This window comes from Lutra lutra, chromosome X, assembly GCF_902655055.1.
Source record: "Lutra lutra chromosome X, mLutLut1.2, whole genome shotgun sequence".
NCBI classification, from domain to species: Eukaryota; Metazoa; Chordata; class Mammalia; order Carnivora; family Mustelidae; genus Lutra; species Lutra lutra.
This window is the reverse complement of record NC_062296.1, coordinates 38,956,960-38,971,071: the sequence shown is the minus strand read 5'-3', so window position 1 is coordinate 38,971,071 and position 14,112 is coordinate 38,956,960. Positions and strand designations below refer to the sequence as shown.

At 41.7% G+C, this 14,112-nt stretch overlaps 1 long non-coding RNA gene across 1 annotated transcript in view; it reads right to left on the bottom strand.

The window, feature by feature from the left end:
- Positions 1-1,321: 1,321 nt before the first annotated feature.
- LOC125092305 (uncharacterized) overlaps positions 1,322-14,112 on the bottom strand; it is a 38,751-nt gene continuing 25,960 nt past the window's right edge. The window contains exon 4 of the long non-coding RNA XR_007124868.1: positions 1,322-1,484. This is a non-coding gene — a long non-coding RNA (uncharacterized LOC125092305). The remainder of the gene's footprint in view (positions 1,485-14,112) is intronic.

Below are 14,112 nucleotides of genomic sequence, written 5' to 3'. Positions count from 1 at the left end.
CCGTACAAGAGTAACATTGGGTGGCAGTCTCCCTTAAATATTTCCCCAAGTTCTTACTAATGATGGTCCTGGTAGGCCTGGCAAATTTTGTAACGGTTGTAAACAGGTAGCTGTCAATTTGAATGGAGAAATTGCCATGTAGAGAGTGATTAGATTTCTACAAGGTATCAAATATGTTTTTCAGAAGAACTGCTTTTGCTGTAACAACCCAAAGCTAGGATTGTTTACTTCAGGTAGTTAGCCTGTTAATTCTAAGAACCTGCTCTGAGTGTAATGCAAATCTTGATGTTGGTATGGTGAGGATGGGTTAGGAAAGAATTCCCAAGCTGGTTGTAGCCCCTGACATTTTAGGCAGGCCTTGTCCTGGTTAATTTTATGTTGTATGCATTCCCTTCTTTGTATATACTGATTAGCAACCAGAGAGGAAACCCATGGTAAAGTGAACCTGGCCACCTCTTCTGCCTCAATAAGTGGGGCTTATACTAGAGAGAGCAGAGCAAGAGAGAGAGAGGGCATTGTAATTAATAGGAAAAGAGATAAAAAATTGTGACAGCATAAATTTTTGGCAGGGTTTACATATGTCATTATACCAAGGGTTAGTTAAGATCTATAATTTTATCTTTGTAAACCTACAGTTTGTTGGTATTGGCTCTGGATGACAGCATTTTTAATCTAACTCTAACAATAACAAGCATCCTGGTTGCAATACTGGATGCATATTATCTCTGGGCAGTCCTTAAATGAAACTTGATAAGTAGTGGCCCATTGCTCTATTTGTTTGATGGCACTAATTATTAACAGTGGGTCTTACTGATCTGAAGTAACAGTAGGCCTCCAGGGTTTAGAAAGCTTCTATGAGTCATAAGCAGTAAGAGTCCAGCTTAGCCAGAAGGGGTATTCCTAGTAACAGTAGGTAGAGAGAGGAGAAGGAATGCTAACCTTAGTGTTGATGTCCGTGGTCATGATAGTATGACTGACTAACCTGAATAGCCAACAGCATGGTTCCTATTGCCCCCAGTCTCACCTGTGTGGTGTCTCACTATGGTGTGTCTGTGGCATGTTTCCAGATAGACCTTGTCTACAGAAGTGTGCAGATTACCAGGGCTTGGGTGAATGACATACAATCAACACTGGTAAGGGTAGAAACTTCTCAGGTAAGGAAGGGGCACAGTAATAGCGTAGAGCTTAAAGTCAGAGGTCAACTGTGGCCAGCAGTAAGGGACTGATTGTCCTCTGGGTATTATTAAAATGGTGTTACCTAGCCTGAAAGAGTTTTAGCTCCCCCTCATGGGTTCCACAGTACCTTCAGTGGAGCAAAGGATGCAGGTGGGAGATGAGGGCATCTCTCTCTCCAGAGAGTGATGGATGGTCTGCTTGGCTTCTTCTGGATTATGACTGATCACAGGCTGAAGATGGTTCCAGATTCATTAGTCCATGTCAAGTCCTTGTTAGGATCAAGGAAATGGCTAAGTTTTGATTTTTATCTGAGGGAGAAAGGAAAGGAAAGGTCAAAGTCCCAGATGAATGTTCCTTATCTATGGATGGCAATGCCAGGCTCCCCTCTCTGTGAGAGCTTGTAATTGGGTTGTGTCTGGTGTGGATATATACCATTAGATAGAAATGTCTCTGTTGGTGGTCTCACCACTTGCTGTGATTTTAAATATGGTATAGTTATGTCAAAGGAGCATGAATTTAATATAATTATGACTATGAGCAGTATCTTTGAACACTTCTGTTTCTAAAGTTCTCTCAATAGCCCTTGATTCAAGTCTTTCTGTGATAACCTGATGCTACAGGATGAAAGGGTAAGAAAAACCCCAAAATTGTGATTTTGTTAAGCCCATTGTTGTACTTGCTTGGCAGCAAAACAGGACTAGAAGCCTGATTGACCTGTGGCAGTCCCAAAGGCTATAAAATCTGTTTTGTTCACCCCTCAGTAACATTAGCAGAGGCTGGTGCCTTGCATGGGTAAACCAACAGAAGTCCTAAAAGTTTTGGCAAATTAACCTCAGTGGAAAGGTATGTGGCATTTTTTTTTAATGGAGCTGTGACACTCTAGTAGGGTTGGGTTTAGCTCAATCCAGTAGATACTATTTCCATGTTAATAAAAAGGCCTCTGTTGCTGATCCAAATTTCCTGGGAGCTGTTTCTATTACCCAGGGCTGTGATGAGAAAACAACTATTTTGAGTTGCCGTCTGGGCATTTTATAGTATAACAACAGTGGTCACACCCAGAGTTTAGGGTTCCCACCAAAAGTTCCCACTTTGCTTTTTCCAAGATACCTTTTAAAATAACCACTTAGAGTTGAGCCCACAAAAAGTACCCTCTGTGCCAACCACCTTACAAGGAACTTGCTATCCTGCTCTGTACCTTCTGCTTAATCTTGACCTGGGATGGAGGACCACCCTTCCCCTGGTTAGCTGTGCTCCCTACCCCACCCTTGCCTCATTTCTGGGAACTGTAAATAATAAATCTTAGGACTTGTCTTCCTTCTTCCTTCATGCAAGTATATTGAAACTGCACCTTCAATCAAAATGACCTTTAGGTTTTCATTTCCCTGAAGTGGAAGCTCAGACACTGAGGGAGGTACTTGACAACCCCATGTGGGTGACTCGTGCCTCCTTGCGGTGCAGCAGTTCAAAATCTGCATATTCTTAACTTACTGCACCAGCTCCAGGTCCCCCAACACAAGGGCATACATAATAGGAATCTCAGTCCATAAGGTAGTCGGCACTCTGCTCCAGTAAAGGCTTCAGTTTCGATAAAGGCCCAGTACCCTTCCAGTAGTTGCCACTCTAGTGACAAACATGTTTGGCCTGAGTCTGAGAGTCACCTATACCAAAAGTCCCTGGGTCAGGCATTTGTCTATCCATTTGGTCCAGAAGTTCCCAGAAGTGAACTTTAGAGAGGCTAAACCTTCTGATTGTAAGTTCTGTTCCCAGAGCACTAGTAGGATAGCTGAAGTGATAGCCTCGTTTAATTTACCTAGTGCCTGCTCTTAATCAGGTCCCCCCTGAAGAAAGGAAGACTTATGAATGCCTTGGGAGATGGGGGCCAGCAAATATTTGGCACCAGAATCCAAACATTCTTACCAAACATTCTTACAAAATGTTGGCCTCTTTCACGAATGTAGGAAGTTGGAGCCCTTATGAGCTCCTCTTTCGGTGTATTGGGACTAGTTTACTCCTCTGAGTTTCAAATGTAGCCCAGAAATTTAACAGACTTGGAGGGGAAGCTTGTACCTTATGGGGGGCAATTGCTCTTCCCTTCTCAGTGAGAGGTCTACTCATGGTTGGGAGAGACTATGAGAGAGGCTCAGCCAGGTCTAGTGAAGAGGGTGTCACTGATAGAATGCCAAAACTGAGTTCTGGGGGTGGGGTGTGCATGGCAGACATCTAGGTCCTGTCTGAAAATTCTGTATGCTATCACAGGGCTATTGATGTACCACATAGACAACTGGGAAAAGATATACTGTTGATCTTCAAGGTGAAAGCAAACCATGGGTTACTCTCCTATGAAATTTTTAATGAATAGGACCTGTTAGCCCAATCTATGATTCTGGAACACCTACCAATTATTTGGAATGTCATTCATTAAGATGATGCATTAGAGCTACTATAATACAGGGAACAGTCTTATGGTACTCATTATATAGATAGCCTCCCCTCATTAGTAGTGGCTTTAAGTGCAGGCCACATGGGGGAATTAAGTCAGATATGACAAGACATAACCCTTCAGTGCTTTGCCTCAGCCAGTACTGTGGCATATTAACCTCATGCATGGGGAGGGGAAGGTTGAATGTTTCTCATTGACCAGTGCCCACAAGTAGCATGTAACCCTTAGATTTGTCTCATGAGGTGGTCTCCTCACTGAACAAGTCCATTCCAATCATGGGAAAAGAGATAGTCTTGGGGGGAACAACCAGGTAAGAAGCATTTTTTTTTTAGCAAAACTGGGCCAATTTTGATAGTTGAGCAGATAGCTAACACTTCAATTAATCCTCTCAAGCCAGTCATCTCCTGGTGAGTTCCCTTTAAAGTCTGAGTGCTTCCTGGGATTAGATTTTAGGTACCTGTGTCCATCAGAGCCAGCCAGTGCTGTTAGTGTTTTGGAGTCCAAACTATAGTTAAAGTGGTAAAAAGGTGACTGTCTCCTGGAAAGGACCTGCTCTCACACCACTAGACCCTGATGTGCCACTAGCAGAGATAAGGATAGGCAGGGAAGGCAGGACTATCTCTGAAGGAGAAGCCTGCCCAGATTGTAATCTAATGCTCATAAATATCAAAATTTTTCCATGGATTTATCAGAGATCATCTACTTTGGGACTCTCCTTGTCCCTTAGTGTCCAATACAACTTTTCTTGTTCATCTTAGAGTACACACTTAAAAGGGAGCTGGCTATATAAGTGGTTTACTTGGTGCTGGAAGGGGGCAGTCTCGCTGTTGATACTAATTTTGATGTAGGCCAAGTAGGGTATTGTTTGTAGAATTAATAGGCAACACTTGATTCTGAATTTGTCTTTTATAATTTTCTGTTAAACCCAGGGCAGTTATGTCCTCTTGAATTGTCTTAGCACTAACCACCACAGCCCATAAAGAGAAGCTACACTTTTCAGGAGCTCCCCCTGTGCCTGAGAAACAACTGGGTAGACTCAGGGTTTAATTCAGCTTCCTCATACTTGCCCTATCCCCAGACTACAGGCCATCTATTGCCTGATAAGCTCATTTTAACATCCTCAGCTGACAGAGGCTAACATTTTCCTTTGGAGGTTTGCCCAGGGTCATTACGAGGCCTAAGATGGGGGGGGGCAGCATTCCAAGAAATACAAATCCATAGGGGATTTAGTCCTCACAACCACCCTGGGCAATCTCTCAAGAGAAAACATATATTAGAGTCCAAAGCCTCCTCTGGGGTCATTCCCCCATTCTGCACTAATTGTGTGGGATCTTTGAGTAGAGACACCATTCTTGCATTCCATATTATGGCAATTATTTAATTTCTGCCCCTACTAGGTGGAGTTGACTTCCCACCAGATAAGTCCTATATAGCCTGACAGCCCTTTTGTCATTTGTCTTGAGCTAGGTCCTTAGAGAGCCTGGGTCTCAGGATAAATGAGAGGATATACTCCCTCCTCCAATTTAGAACTAACCTCACCTTTTTGGCCCTCGCTTTTTGTCTTTCCTGTTTTTATGACTTTCATCTTAGTGGCAAAGCATAGGATAAATAATCCTCATTACTACCACGATACTATTGTGTTGTCTGTTTTTATAGAGGGCACCAAGTCCTCTTTCCCAGGGTCCTCCCATCTGTCTTGACCTCCCATGGAATTAAAACGTAAGCCTTCTCTCCAAGTGGTGGTCTGGGGAAAAGCTACATGAGTACAGCCCAACACATGTCTCATGGTTTGGAACACTTGTTTAGTAGGACAGCCACCTCCTTTGGAGCCCTGGGAGGAGCTGCAACATAAACTTCCTGGCATTCAATCATTTTAAGTGATGCTTTTGCTGGCTCAGCCCAGGGATTAGGTCTCCATATCTTTCAGGTGAGTGACTAGAATGATACCATCTGCAACAGATCTGATTGAGACAGCAGCAGAGGCAGGCTTGCTGTTTACAAAGGTGTCTGAAGAGACCAGCCTCAACCTAACATCTTGGGCTTATTGATTCTTTTACCTGCCAAAATTGTCCCTAGGGACTAGGATGTCTTCTCATCTCAGAGTACTCCCAAATCACCAGCCTAGCTGCAGGGAGCTCCTCTTGCTAAAGCCTGTAATGGGTCAGAGGTAGCCCATTCAGTCCAGAGACTTGCGCTCCTCTCCTTTTTCTCTTCAGGCCCAGGGGTCTTACAATGTCCAGTGCTTGCCTACTGAGGGGCCCAGGTGGGCAGTTCCTTAGGGAACTTAGAGCCTCCAACCCCAAAAGTCAGTTGCAGTGACAGAGGTTGGCTCAAATTCTGGTGCTATTGCTTGGTCAGGCAAACAATCAAACAAACAAAGCCCAGAAAACAAAACCACACACACAAGGAGAGGCCACAGGAAAATATAAGAATAATACAGCAAAGAAAAAGGTCATACCAAACTGACATGGAGGCATTCCAAAGTTTGAGTCTCAACCATATAAGGCAGTCCAGGATCATTTTACCAACTAATTGTCCCACTGACTCAGTGGACATGAACCCTGTATTGATTTCCTAATTATTACCCAAATCCTCCCCTATCCTTACCACCACTAGTAGCAACTGCTATAAGGGTTTAGAGGTTGATCACAGAAAAAGATATGGCCAAAAGTTGGCAGTAGCATACGATGACTTTATCTTGGAGGAAGCTTTCACAGATGTGCATGCAGGGGAATTCTCTCATACCAGGAGACCTTCCAGAGACTGCCAGGTGGGAGCCACTTTTAAAAAAGAAGAGGAAAGCAAGGGAACTCCCAGAAAAGAATAGGATCAGAGTAGGAACTTATGTGTCTTGGCAAGGACATTCAGCAATACAATGAGGAGTCTCAGGTTCAGAGACAGCTGAAGGACAGCCCTCCCTTGATGTCTTTTATAGCTATAGGTCTTATTTTATCTATGGAAGGCAGAGATTGGATGCAGTTTTGCATGGTATGCAAAGCAGGCAAGCTCTAAATGGTTAAACATCTACTTATTTGGGATCTATTTAAAACAATTAATGTGTAAAAATTTGAGTTGGTGCTGGCCAGCTTTTGAGTTCATGGGTTCTAAGCTACTGGAAAAAAATAATAGATATAGGGCCAATAAACAGAGGCCACCTTTGGCTCCTTTATATAACAATGTCCACATTGGAGATCAAATGTGTAAGCCTGTTCAAATAGGAATGTATTAATAGTATACTTGTGTGATTAGGTAAATATGCATGTACATGAGTATGAGTGAATAGGTGACCATGTGAATGGATACTAGTGTATTTGTGTCTATGAGTGAATTTGTAAGTATGTATGTTTGCATGGTATTTTTTAAATATTAGTATATTTGAATCAATGAATTTGTGAGCATCTTTGTGTATATAGGTGAGTACATTTGTGAGCCTCTGGTGAATGTGAGCATGTTTGTGTGTCAGTAAATGTGTGGGCACATTTGTGAGTGTGTCCATGTGCGTGTGTGAGTGTGTATGTATGCAAACATATGTGAATGTGACTGTGAGTGAATTTGTGACTACGTTCAATTGAGTGAAATTTTGAGCAAGTTTTGGTGAGTGACTGTGTGAACATGTTTGTATAAGTGAATATGAGCACGCATATAAGCATGTGTGTGGGACTAAATGTGGGAACCTAATCAAGTATGAGTTTATGTGTTTAAATGAGTGGGACTGTTCATATGTATAAGTGATTTTATAAGCATGTGCATGAATGTTAGTATATTGATGTGTGTAAGTAAATGCATAAGTGTTTATGTGAACATGTTAATGTTTGAGTATATTTCTGTGAGTTAATGTGCAAGAAGGGCTTAAGAGTATATGTTAGCCTATCTATGTGTGTGAGTAAATGTGTGAGCTTTGTGGTATGTGAATAGTCATTTGTGAGAATAGATGAGTATGATACTGTTTTATGTTAATGTGTGAGGCAATGTGTGAGTACATAACTGTGAGCTTATATGAGTGTGTCTGTGATTGTGTGAGCAAGTTCTGTTTGAGTGAATGCATGTGTAAGCATGCCTGTGTGAATAAATGTATCACTGTGTTCATTTGTCTGAGCTTGTTAATGTGTGAATGTATTTTTGTGAGGAATATATGAGAATATTCATGTGAGTATATCTGTATGAGTAAATGTGTAAGCTCTGTGATGAGTGTGAGAAAATGTGTATTCGAGTGAATGTGAGCATGTTAATATGCATGTGCAAGTGAAATTGAGTGTATGCTTATGAGCATGAGTATCTGTATGTGAATTTGTAAGCATGTCTATATGTGAGCAAATGAACATTTTTTAAGTGAGTGAACATGTGAGCATGACTGTATGTCTATGCAATACATCTGTGAACATGTTTGTGTAAGTCAGTGAATATGTTTTAATGTTAGGGAATTTTCGAGTGTGTTTGTGATGAATATATTTATGAATCTGAGTGAACTGTGACCATAGTTATACATGTAAGTGTGAGAGTATGTGCAAATGGTTATAAGTAAGGGTGTCTGTGTGAGGAATTTGTGACCATGTTTTTGTCTGTGTGGTTGAACATCTGTACATGGGAGTGTGTGAACATCTTAAAGATGAATATGCTCATGCATATCAGTAAATGTGAGTGACACAGGATACATGAGACATACTGGGTAACTGAACGTATAAACATGTTCATTTGAGTATATATATGTGTTTGAATGAATATATGTGTCAGTGTATGTGACTGTGTCTATGAAAAGGAGTAAATCTGTTAGTATGTTCATGTAAGCAATGGTAGAATTGTGTGGATATGTGTGAGCACATCTGTGTATGAGTGAGCCTGTTCACATGTGTTAATGTGAATTTGTGTTTCTGTGTCTTCATGCATATGAGTAAATTTGTGAAAGACTGTATGTCAGCATGCTTATCTGCAAGTATATATGTATCCATGTTCATTCATGTGAGCTAGTTAATGTGTACATATATTTCTGTGAGTGTATGAGTGTGCACATGTGAAAATATCTGTGTAAATGTTGATCATGTCCATGTACATGAAGGTGTTAATAAGAGTACGTGAGTATGTGAGCAGGTTCATCGTGTGTATATGTGAATATGTTCATGTTTGTGTGCAAGTGATTGTATGTACATTTGAGTGTGCTCATGTGTTGAATGTGTCAGCATATGTGTGTATTCATAAGTGAGTATGAGTGAACGTGGGCTCTGTATCTCTGTTTTTATGTATTTGTGTTTGACTGAATATGAAAAGATATCTATGTCTGAGAAAATGCGTGAGGATATAGCTATTTATTGAAATGCAAGTTTGAATGAATACAAGAGCCTATGCATATGAATTAGTGAATATGCAAACATGTTTGTAGGGAGCATGTTAATGTGTGTATGTGAGTGAATGTGAGCATGTTTGTGTGTGACTGACTTGATGTGTGTTCATTTGTGTGGAAGTAATACTGTGTGTTCATGTGTAAGTGTGAGTGAATGTGAGTGTCTGAGTGTATGTAGGTTTTTGTATGATTGTGTGAGTGAATATGATCTTGTATGTATGTGAATGTGTGCTCATGTTCATATGTGTGAGTGAATGTTGGGGACAAGTGAATATGTTCATGCATTGTATGTGTGTTTATGAGCATGTCAACTATGTGAACATGTAAACTTATTCATGCATGTGTAATTGTGTGAGTGCATGTGAGCATGTCCACATGTGTGAATAGGGTGAATATTGGAAGTAAGTGTGGGCAATTGTGTCCATGAATGAGTAAATGTATGTGCATGTGTGTATGTGTGAATGTGAGTGAAAATGGCAGTGTGCTGTTGTGAGATACTGTGTGACCATGTTTGTGGATCTAGAAATATTAACGTTTATATTTATATGAGTGAATATCTGGGAATGCACATGTGTGTGCGCATGAACATATGTGAATGAAAGTGTGAACATGTTTGTGTTTTGAGCATGCCAACGTGCAAGTGTGAAAGTTTGTGTTTGTGTATTAATGAATTCCTGTGTTCATTCATGTCTATGCTTGAACTGGTGAGCATATGCATGAATGTGATCATGTTTATGTGTGAATTAATACATGAGCAAGTTGGAATGTGTGAGTACATTAACATATGAGTATTTTTCCTGTGTGCAATTGAATGCATAAGCCAGTTCATGAATGTGAGCATGACAGTGTACAATTTTAAGTGAAGTTGTATGTGTTAGTGTCTATATGTGAGAGTTAATTTTTGACCAAGTTCTTGTGAATGAATGTATGAATATGTCTGTGATCATGTTAATGTCTTAGTGCATGCATGAATGTCTGATCATTTTGTGTGTGAATGTGAACATTTTCCTTTGTAAATTCATGAGGTTTTTGTATGATGAATGTGAATATGATCACTAAGCAAATGTGAACATGGATACATGTGTGAGCAATCATAACCATACCTATGATTGTATTAAAATGTGTTAATGTATATGCTGATTTAGGTTCATGTATGTGAGTAAAGATACGACTGGATGCACATGTGAATATATAAATATGTTCATGTTAAGGACTGTAGGAATAAGTTTATTCCTATGTGTTTGAACATGTACAGGTCAGTGAAAATATTAATGTTTTTAATACATGTGTGAGAGTATCCTGTGATGGTAATGAGTGTAACTGTGTGCGAGTGAGTGTGGGAATATGCTCATAATGCATGAGTATGTCTTTGGGGGAGGGATTATGAGTCTGTTTGTGTGACGTTGTCCACATGCAAGTGTGAATGAATACATAATTTTATGTGTTTGTATTTCAATGATGTATCAGCATGTTCATGTATGTGAGTGAATGTCTGATCATGAGTGTGTGTGATCATGTTTGTGTGCAAGTGACTGTGTGCTATGTCATTGTGTCTGTGTCATCCTGTTGACAGAGTTAACATGCCTATACATGTAAGTATGTGTGTGAATATGTGAACTTGTTCATAAGCAATACTTGTGAGTATAAACGTGCATTTATACTCACGTTTGTTTCAGTGAATATACAAGTCTGTCCATGTATGGAAGCATGTTCATATGTGAGTGAATGCGAGTGTATGAGTCTCTATGTAAATGTACTAGCATGTCCATGTGTGAGAAATGTGTGAGCCTGTTAATGGGAAAATGTCAGAGCATGTACAAGTGTGCCTGAATGAACATATAAGCATGTGAGTATGTTTGTGTGAGTGAATGAGAATGCCTGTGTGTTATTTTAATGCGCAAAGATAACTGGATGTGTAAGCCTATGTTTGAGCATGTTTCTTCCTCCTGGGGCCTTTTTTCAGGCCCCTATTTCCACTGGCAGGATTCAAATATGATCACGGATTTAAAAGCTTATTGTGAACCATAAGGTGCTGTGCATGAATAAATTTTTATTCTCTACTGGCTCAAAGCTGCCTATAAATAGCTCTATAGCAAAGCCACATTATTCTTTATGCATTACATCACACTGCTGCTATGGAAATATGCATGACCACTGTGAATCAGCCTGCTGGCTTCACTGCAGGCTGATGGCCCAGAAGCTGAGCAGCAAAGAGAGAAACATGTTACTCCAAGCTCAGTGCTTCCAAAAGCAAAGTGCTATTAGAAATAATTTTCTGGATGACAATGGAGAAGTAAATGGGCCTTTGAGTTAAGGTGCTGCCCAAATGCCAGCATTTAAGGCTATTATGAACAAGCCCCAGCAAAGTGCTATGTAGTGACAGGGATTTCTATAGATGCAGATTTCTATTATAGCCTTTCAGGCCCCCCACATGCCTTGGGAGGATGGAAGTGGTATTATGCCGTTAATGAACTTGAACAGGACCAGGCAGCCAGGGCCCCCCACTAATCTCAGGGTCATACATTTCATTCTAGACTATTCAGTGCCATGCAGGCAATTCTATCAATGATTCCACGCATCCCTACTGGTGGAATCTTGGGGACCCTAAAGGACCAGCACAGAGCCTGTCCAAGGGCTCCCAGCTAAAAGAGCAAGGGGGAGCTGAAAGGCAGTCTGCTTTCCCTTCACCAAGCCATGAGCCCTGGCACAGATCTGCCTCAAAAGGCCACATTACATGCTAACAGTGATCAGTTTGAAAACTTAGCTAAAGGATCCTCACATCTCTAAAAGGATAACTGAAAAGAGAATTGTTATGGACTATATATTTGTGTGCACTCCAAAATTCCTATGTTGAAGGTCTAACCCCCAATAGGATGGTATTTAGAGGTGGGGCCTGTAGGAGATCATTAGGCCTAAATGAGGCCATGAGGGTGGGCTCCCCATGATGGGCTTAGTACCCTTAGAAGAAGATAAAGAAACCTGAGAATACTCTCTCTCCACCACATGAGCACATAGCAAGAAGGCAGCCATCTACAAGACAGGAATCAAATTAGCCAGCACCTTGACCTTGGACGTCTCAAATTCCAATAGTATAAGAAAAAGAAATAAATGTATTGTCCTTGCCACTGAGTCTACAGTATTTCTCATAGTAGCCAGAACTAAGACAAAAGCCTCCAGATACAGTGCCTAAAACCCATCTTTGGAGTGATGGCCTCAGCCCCATATCCCTTTACTGTCCTCCCTGATGAGTTCAAGAAGGCAAGAAAAGTGGAAGGAATAACTACTTCCTTCCCCATTCAGAACTTCACTGTTACAACTTCTCTCCCTCCTTAGTATTTATCATAGTTCCAGTGCTCCAAGAGCAGATGAAAAAAGGAGTGATGAAATTGGCTCACTCATTCCTTCATTTCACAATATGGCATTGCCTATGTCATGCCAGGTGCTGGGCTGAATGAAACCCCCAGGGAGCTGCTTTTCCCAACACTGTGGCTCTTGGTCTCTTGCTCAGAGGGAAGCAGCTATGTTACCTTTCCCTGGCTCCTGCTCTTCCTCTTCTTCTCACTGCCCCCTCCTTCTAAAGGAAGTAATAAATCTTCCCATTTAAAACTAAACAGGTCACAGTCACTAAGACCTCTGCTTGTGAGTTTGTGGGGGAAGAAAAATGAGTTAATTCCTGAAACTCAACTCCAACTCAGACACAAAAAGAGATTTGACTTGAAGTGTTTGGGGAGGTCTCATAGGGAGATCTAGGGGTCCCTAAATGCTGATGCCCTTGGCCTAACTTCCTTGAAGCCTGGCTTGAAAAGAGGAATAGGTGTGGGGGAGGTGACTCTCATGAGGTAAGTGCCACTGCCTGGATCCTGCTTGCCACTGATGACCTCACAGATATGGGGACAGGCTTGGGTTCAACCTGCTTTTGAAGCAGGTGATGGTTTGAATGGATTTTAAGGGCTACTGATACACCAACTACTAATTATTTCTGGGTGTTTCCCTTCTTATACTCACTATTCTTCTTTACCCTCATCCTTCTTCCTTTCTGTCCTGGCTTCCCTGCTCATCTCTGTCCAGTGTCAGTTCTCACTTTCTTGCTGTATCTTTCCTCCTTGGATTATGTGCAATTGAAAATGTAATCTAACATGTTCACTCCTTGATAGTGGGAGTCTCACTCTCTTCCAGATTCAAATTGTAAATCTCTGCCCAGGCCCTCTTTTCTCCCAGTGAAACATTCCTCTCAACAACTTTAACCTCCCCTCACTGGTACTTACAGGGCATTGGCAGGTGCTTACCTTCCTTCTCCTGCTTCCTTGGGCTAAGCTCTCTCCCTAGAGCACACGAGGGTTGTTGACCAGGTTGGGGAGGCTATTTCCTTAAGTGGGAAACCTTGTGCCATGGTGTTACTGCTTTGTTCTCTGCTTCTTCCATCCCTGCTGCCCCTCCATTCAGATTGCAGCTGCCCCATCTACTGGCCTCCCTACTCCCCACATACACAAACAACAGCCCTAGGACTAGAGCCTGCAGTTCCTGGTTCTGTCTAAAGAAGGTCCTGCATTGTTCTTGCATTTCCCCCTTTATTTACCGTTTGACTAAATCAGTCCAAGGACCCACCTTTTCTCCCATGTCCCAGGTCTGCATGCCAAGAAAGCTTAATGTAACCCAGCATGCACCCTCAATCCCCACTGTCACTTAGGCACCAGGTTGTAAACAGATCAGTTTGAAAGATGGTGGCGGGGGTGTCTCAGACATAATGCAGACTATCCACACCTGACAATCCCCAGAAATTGGCCCTTGATTCCCTCACTCACCTTGGCCCTGGATGCCTGCTGAGATATAGCTACCTTGCCTGCCTTAAAACAGAGGAAGATGGTCACCTGGGTGGCTTGGTCAGTTAAGCATCTACCTTTGGCTCGGGTCATGATCTCAAGGTCCTGGGATCAAGCCCCACATCTCCCTGTCCAGTGGGGAGTCTGCTTTTTCTTCTCCCACTGCCCTCCCCCTGCTGTGTGCTCTCCACTCTCTCTCAAATAAATAAAAAAATCTTTAAAAAAAAAAAAAAACAGAAGAAGAATGAGCATGGTACCTAAATGCTCATTGGTTAGCTTTTGCTAAGATACAAGAGAACAAGGAAAGAAAGAAATGAGGGAGCTACCCCCTTGACACCCAG